Raw genomic sequence first — 6,371 nt, 5'->3', positions numbered from 1 at the left:
ACCCAAGCACTGGTCCACCCACATATCAAGTTATCAAAGTATCAAACGCGAATCATATGAACGTGGTGAAAACTAGCTTGACGATATTCCCATGTGTCCTCGGGAGCGCTTTTCCTATTATAAGAGTTTGTTCCGGCTTGTCCTTTGCTACAAAAAGGATTGGGCCACCTTGCTGCACTTTATTTAATTTTGTTACTTGTTGCTTGTTACAATTTATCTTATCACAAAACTATCTGTTACCACTTATTTTAGTACTTGCAGAGAATACCATGCTGAAAACCGCTTATCATTTCCTTCTGCTCCTCGTTGGGTTCAACACTCTTACTTATCGGAAGGACTACGATAGATCCCCTATACTTGTGGGTCATCAATATGCTACCATACTCTTATAACCTAGAACAATAGGAGGCAGCAACTTTTCCTCTTTCTCATAATGCCTGATAGGTATGTTAAAGTGTGCAGCAAGGCGCGAGGCAAAGATGCCTCCGAGGACGGGGCCCTTAGTATGGTTCAGATTTAACCGTTTAGCAACAATAGCGCCTAAGCTGAAAGTAGTATCATGAAACAAGGCATGGCGCAAAATAACAATATCAGGAACACTAAGGTTTCCACAGTTCCTGCGACCAATTAAGCATCTACTAGCAAATATTGCAAAGTAACGTAGAACAGGAAAATGTATGCTAGTGATTCTCGCATCAGAAACTTTCCTCGTTTCCCCTACAGCAATCATATCAATAAATCCCTCCACATCATTACGATGTGGTTCCTCTATGCTGCCCTCAAAGGGTATCTTACAAACCCGGTAGAAATCAAATAGTGACATCTCCTTAAACTCATCATATAAATAAAAATCCACTGAAGGTGGCGATCTTCTAGCATGGAAATGAAAGTTTTGCAAAAAAAAATTGGTGAGTAAGTGATATTGTTCACGCTGGTCGTGGAGGAAGGCGGTGAGGCCTGCATTCTCAGCCAAATAATAAAAATCTTCATAAATCCCGGCTTCTCTCAAGAACTCATCACAAGGCCATTCACACAGCCAAACCTCCGCAGTACGAGGGAGATTATACTCGGGCTTCTTATTCTCTTCACTTTGCTTATCCTTCGAGCTTCGGCTCGATGAGCCCCTCAAAAATCTCTTCATCTTTTTCTGAAAATTTCTGAAATTTTTAATAACTCAAAAATAAAAGTGAACCAAACTCAACAAGATTGATAGCAACTACTCCTACAAGTGCCTAGAAGCCATATCATGCATTAAAACTACTTTTGACCACATAAATTTGACATGCAAGCTCAAGAATAGGGTCACCTAAGAAACAAAAATTTGCAATAAATAAAGCACTAGAATAAAAACTAAATGGACCATTGGAGGAGTCACATATCAAAGAACAATCCCCCAAAGCAGTTTTGTGAATGGAGCTTTGAGCAAGGAGATCAAAAATGGCAGTAAGATGAGCAAGAACTCGGGTTTGAGCTGGTGGATGATTTTTTCTGGAGCAAGATGAAGTGTGTGGGTGCAAGGATAAGTGGAGGGGACCCACGTGGGGTCCACGAGGCAGGGGGGCATGCCCAGGGGGTGGGCGCACCCTCCACCCTCGTGGGCACGTGGCTGCTCCCCCTGCTTTGTTCTCAGTGCCTAAAATCCTTAAATATTCTGGAAAAAATCATATTTCATTTTTAGGGCATTTGGAGAACTTTTATTTTCAGGGTATTTTTTATTACAAGGATAATTCAGAAAACAGGCAAAACATATTATTTTTGCTTTATTTAATATAACTAGCAAAAGGGCCCATGCGTTGCAACGGGAAGAAAAAAATCATAATATTCAACGGCCGTGACCACATTTTGCGACATCACCGTGATATACTATCACTCTCAATTTCATGAAATTATGAACAATTTTCAAAATCATGAACCTTTTTTAAAACTTGTGCATATATTTGAAATCGTGGACATTTTTTAAATTCATGATTTTTTTTCAAATGTTTGAACATTTTTTTGAATTCATGAACAGTTTATACTATTTGCAAACATTTTTAAAAAATGGTGAACATCTTTTTATAGATTTTACTTGAATCGGCGCACATTTCTAGAACCGACGAACATTTTTGGCCCAATTGGTGGACGATTTTTTTAAATTTACGAACATTTTTTTGATTTAATGAACATTTTTTTAAATGCATGATTATTTTTTGAATCCGCGAACATTTTATGAATGAATAAACTATTTTGTAAGTCATGAACAGTTTTTTCATTTGTAGGATATTTTTACATTCATGAACATTTTTTTAGTTGGCAAATTTTTGTTCAATTTCATGAACATTTTTGAATACACAAACTTTTTAAAGAATCATGAACATTTTTTGATTTCCCAAACATTTGGTTTCAAAAATGTGAACATTTTTTGAGTAAGAAAATATTTTGTACAAAATCGCGAACATTTTTTGAAGGAAAAATTGCACAAAAATAATGAGAAGCTAAAAAGTTTATGCGACATGAAATATCAGTACTAAATGGGGTTGATTGCCTTTTATTAGCTTATTAACTCCAGCGGAATGCATTGCAGAATTCCTTTATTAGAGAACACAAGTAATATAGATTAGAGGGAGTAGCATAATTTGGACTCAGGCTTTGATCTGTTGACCTTTTACCCTTATTTCCAAGCATAGATCACACCGTATATATGAAGTATATACCAAAATTATAATAGACATCTTGGCGAGGAAGAACAACAAAGTTTCATAGATATCGACATAATTCAGGGAGGCTCACATAGGTATATTGGCACATATGTACAACTAAATCCTCTGCGAAACCTGAGGAGATCAAAGAAATGAACATGGAGGCTGAACATACAGTCTGCTATATATAATTCATGGATAGAACATTACTACAACATAGCATAAGTATGCAATGCGGGAGCTAAATCTTCAATTTTACTACACCGCGTGTCTGCATAAACAACCAATTTCTGCTAAAAGTGTTGCTGAGTTAGCATAATGGAATATGTAAGCATCAACACCAAGAAGACGAAGTTTTACAGTAATGTAAAGTTCTCTACAATCCTAATTTTAAAGATTATCCAACAAACAACTACAAGAAAATTATGGAAGTCACCGGCCACCCTTCAATCACCAATTGTGAACAGGCAAACAATTCTTCAGCTCACATGCATAGGCTTGATCTAGAGGACACATGAACTTTGATGGTGAGGAGATCCTAGTACACATGAGTATGTCTGATGATGAGGAGGCAGGTCATGGTGAGCAGAGCATGAACTGCAGGGTGTAGTGCTGCTGCATGGTGTCCTACATCAGGGCAAGGAGTGAGGAGATTAGCACAGCTCCAATGAATTAGAAAACTGAAAATAGTCATGTACTCAGGTTTAGTCAGTAAGGAAATGGCAAGTTAAAAGCATATTGTGTCTGATTGTCTTTCAACAATGTTAAGGCACTGATCCTTGTATCTTTCTTTAGCAACATTGAAATACTCTTGAACCTTTAGGAATTCAGACTTGTGTAAACAAGTAGGCCAATTATAGGAGAAAAACATATAATGAATATGGAACCGGAGAAACAATATATCTAAATCTCATACTAAAACATGGAAATATGACGTAACTTGCAAAACTTATTTTTTTTCTGATTCTCCCAAAATTAGGAGCGTTAACAACACATACCTGAATAATACATCGAATAAGGACAACAGACCATAGAGAAGCAGATGAGAAACAAATTGAATTTACTGGCCTTAATACGTGCATGGAGCTTCTTAAAAATCAGAGTGCCCCAATGCTCCGCTTTCTGGATCTCCTACAACAATCAATAGAGACTTTTGCTTCTGTTAGATTGTACTCACTACAACTATGAAGACCACCGTGACACCAATATTATCACATTAGCCAAAGTTTCAAGATTAGAACAAAAAAATTACATTCGTTATTCAAGGCACAAATTATTAGTTTTCGGATTCTCCTTGGATTGAGAACTATATCTGTGGTCCATAGATCATGTTGATGGAATAAGATAGGCATGACACACAATGAAGTAATTCTCAGTTAAATATTCAAGTAAATTTGAGGTAAAAAAGGACACTTAATCTTCATATATAAATTAGGAGGAAATAGCATGATGATGTATGCAGAATTACAGTCATACATTCTCACTTACCAAAATAAGCAATGCAACTTGGAGTCCAGTAATCAATCAACGGACGAACTGGGTCAATTTGCATGAAAGCATGATTAAGAATATTAAATCCTCCTAGCCCAGGATCAGAACTAATGGCACCACAAAAGATGATTAATTAATTAATCAAACATGGCATCTCCAAAACATCCGGCTTTTGACCACAGCTGTTGCAACTCCATCCGGTAGCCCACACATAGATACTGCATTGCAACTACATTACCCCTAACGATTCTAATTAAGGTGGCCACCAACCATCCAGAGATCGAAGTAACACTGTGGCATGTTGTCCAAATCCAAATGACATAAGTAACATTGCGGCATAAAGAAATCATTACGTCTATGTAAAAAGAATGAGAAAAACACATAAAAAGTTATTGTGGAGTAAATATGACATACAAATATCACACTTCAATTTGACAGTGTCTATGTATTCTCAATTATTACTCAGAGCATTTAAGGAGTCATCACCAAGCATCCCCTGCCAAGACGAGAACACATAGAGAGCATGCAAAATAACACAAAGTATGTACTGTACTTTCAGTAATACAAATGCCAGTACCATTACTTCACCCTGCCACTAAAAGTTACCCCATATGTGACCACTTCCAGCAAGTAGATGGCTCATATTCAGCTATACATTGGCAAACTGGAGCAAAGCTACAATGACTATGGTTCGCAGGCCAAAAGAAGACTCACCGACAGGATGCCAGAAGTGGTAGATTATTAAAAATAATAAACATAAGAATAATTAGAGATGCGTATTGAACCCTGCATGTTTAATTCAATCGTGCATCATGTTTTCTGCTAACCCTGCTACATCTGTCGTCAAAGTTTCAACTTCATTCAGTCATCAGGAAAATAGTTTAAACTCTGAAAGAGGTCAGAAACTACCACCGTTTCCACCAAAACATTATGATATGTAAGACATTATATCCCATAACAAAGTGACAAACTAAATAATTTCCCATAAAATGTGAGCCTGAAAACTATCAGAGTAGCAGGGTTGTGGTTTTTGACATTCAACTCCCCTTAAACATTCTGCGGCTTCTATATTGCTAACTGTACATGCTTTGTTTCTACTATATCAGTACTCTTACGTATTCCAAGTATCTCATAAAAAACATGAATCTGTAGCATATGACATCAACAGCAAATTAAGAGTACAACAAAAATATACCCCACACACAGCAAGCAAGCGGCATCATGCAGAGCAAGCCGTTCAGATTGGAGGGGCGCATATGGCTGGCTATGTTGTCCTGCTCGTCCAGATTGGACCTGGCACATGCCAGGCAGTGAAGCGAGAGGGAGCATACGGCGCGAAAAGGGAAGGTCGGGGAGTGGTGCGCAGGTGGAGGAGATGAGCCCCTGGGGTGGGAAGCGACACTGGGGTAGCAGCGATGTTAGCCATGGGAGGCGGGCGAACTGGTCTGTCGGTTGGTGGAGTGCGCCGGGAAGTTGTGGCCGGTGGCGAAACCGGCGGGTTTGGGGGAACCAACGCCGAGGTCGAAGCAACGGGGAGGAGTCCCGGCAGCACCGTGGTAGCAGGGGAGGGGGAGCCGGCAACAGCGCGCGTCGTGTGTCGTCGGCGGTGGAAGGCCGCGGGGTGGGGCACTTGGGGTAGGGGTAGCGCCCCGGCGGAGTTGGCCGCAAGGAGGGGGTCGGCGGCGCGCGGTAGGGGCCGGCGGTGGCGGCGGCGGGGGTGGAGGAGCGCTGGAGGTGGAGATGGGATTGGGAGGTTGGGTTGTGGGTTGTGCGGGTACGTTTTTTTCTCTCTCGCTCGTACCGGTTCGGGACTTCTTGTCAGGACTGCGGCTTGAATATCTAAAAACACAAGGGCTTTTTTGCAAAACTGCCGTGACGTACGACCAGAAGCAATCCGTGGTTTATTATTATTAGGGAAAAGAATAATAGAAAGTAAAAAGAAGGTACAAAAAGTTGTGTTTTCTAAATTCATCCATCTCATGCTCATCAAAAGGAATCCACTAATAAGGTTAATCAAGTCTTGTTAACAAACTCTTTTCGAATAACATGAAACCGGAGAATTTTCGAATAACACTAGGTTACCTCAACGGGGATATGCATGTCCCCAACAATAAGAATATCATATTTCTTCTTGACAGTAGGAAGAGGAAATTCAAAACCTCCAATAGTAATTGTTGAAATTTTTCCAATAGAATTGATACT

General features: G+C 39.6%; 1 long non-coding RNA gene across 1 annotated transcript; it reads right to left on the bottom strand.

Moving 5' to 3' along the window:
* Positions 1 to 2,839: 2,839 nt before the first annotated feature.
* LOC125513905 (uncharacterized) lies at positions 2,840 to 5,975 on the bottom strand. The gene is made up of 2 exons (XR_007286220.2): positions 3,677 to 5,975; positions 2,840 to 3,305 (listed from the first exon to the last, which is right to left on the bottom strand). It is a non-coding gene; the product is annotated as an uncharacterized LOC125513905 (long non-coding RNA).
* Positions 5,976 to 6,371: the final 396 nt, after the last annotated feature.

The sequence above is a fragment of the Triticum urartu genome, chromosome 6A, assembly GCF_056163025.1.
Source record: "Triticum urartu cultivar PI428250 chromosome 6A, HENAU_Tu73, whole genome shotgun sequence".
In the NCBI taxonomy this organism is placed as follows: Eukaryota; Viridiplantae; Streptophyta; class Magnoliopsida; order Poales; family Poaceae; genus Triticum; species Triticum urartu.
This window is presented reverse-complemented; position numbering and strand designations above follow the sequence as displayed.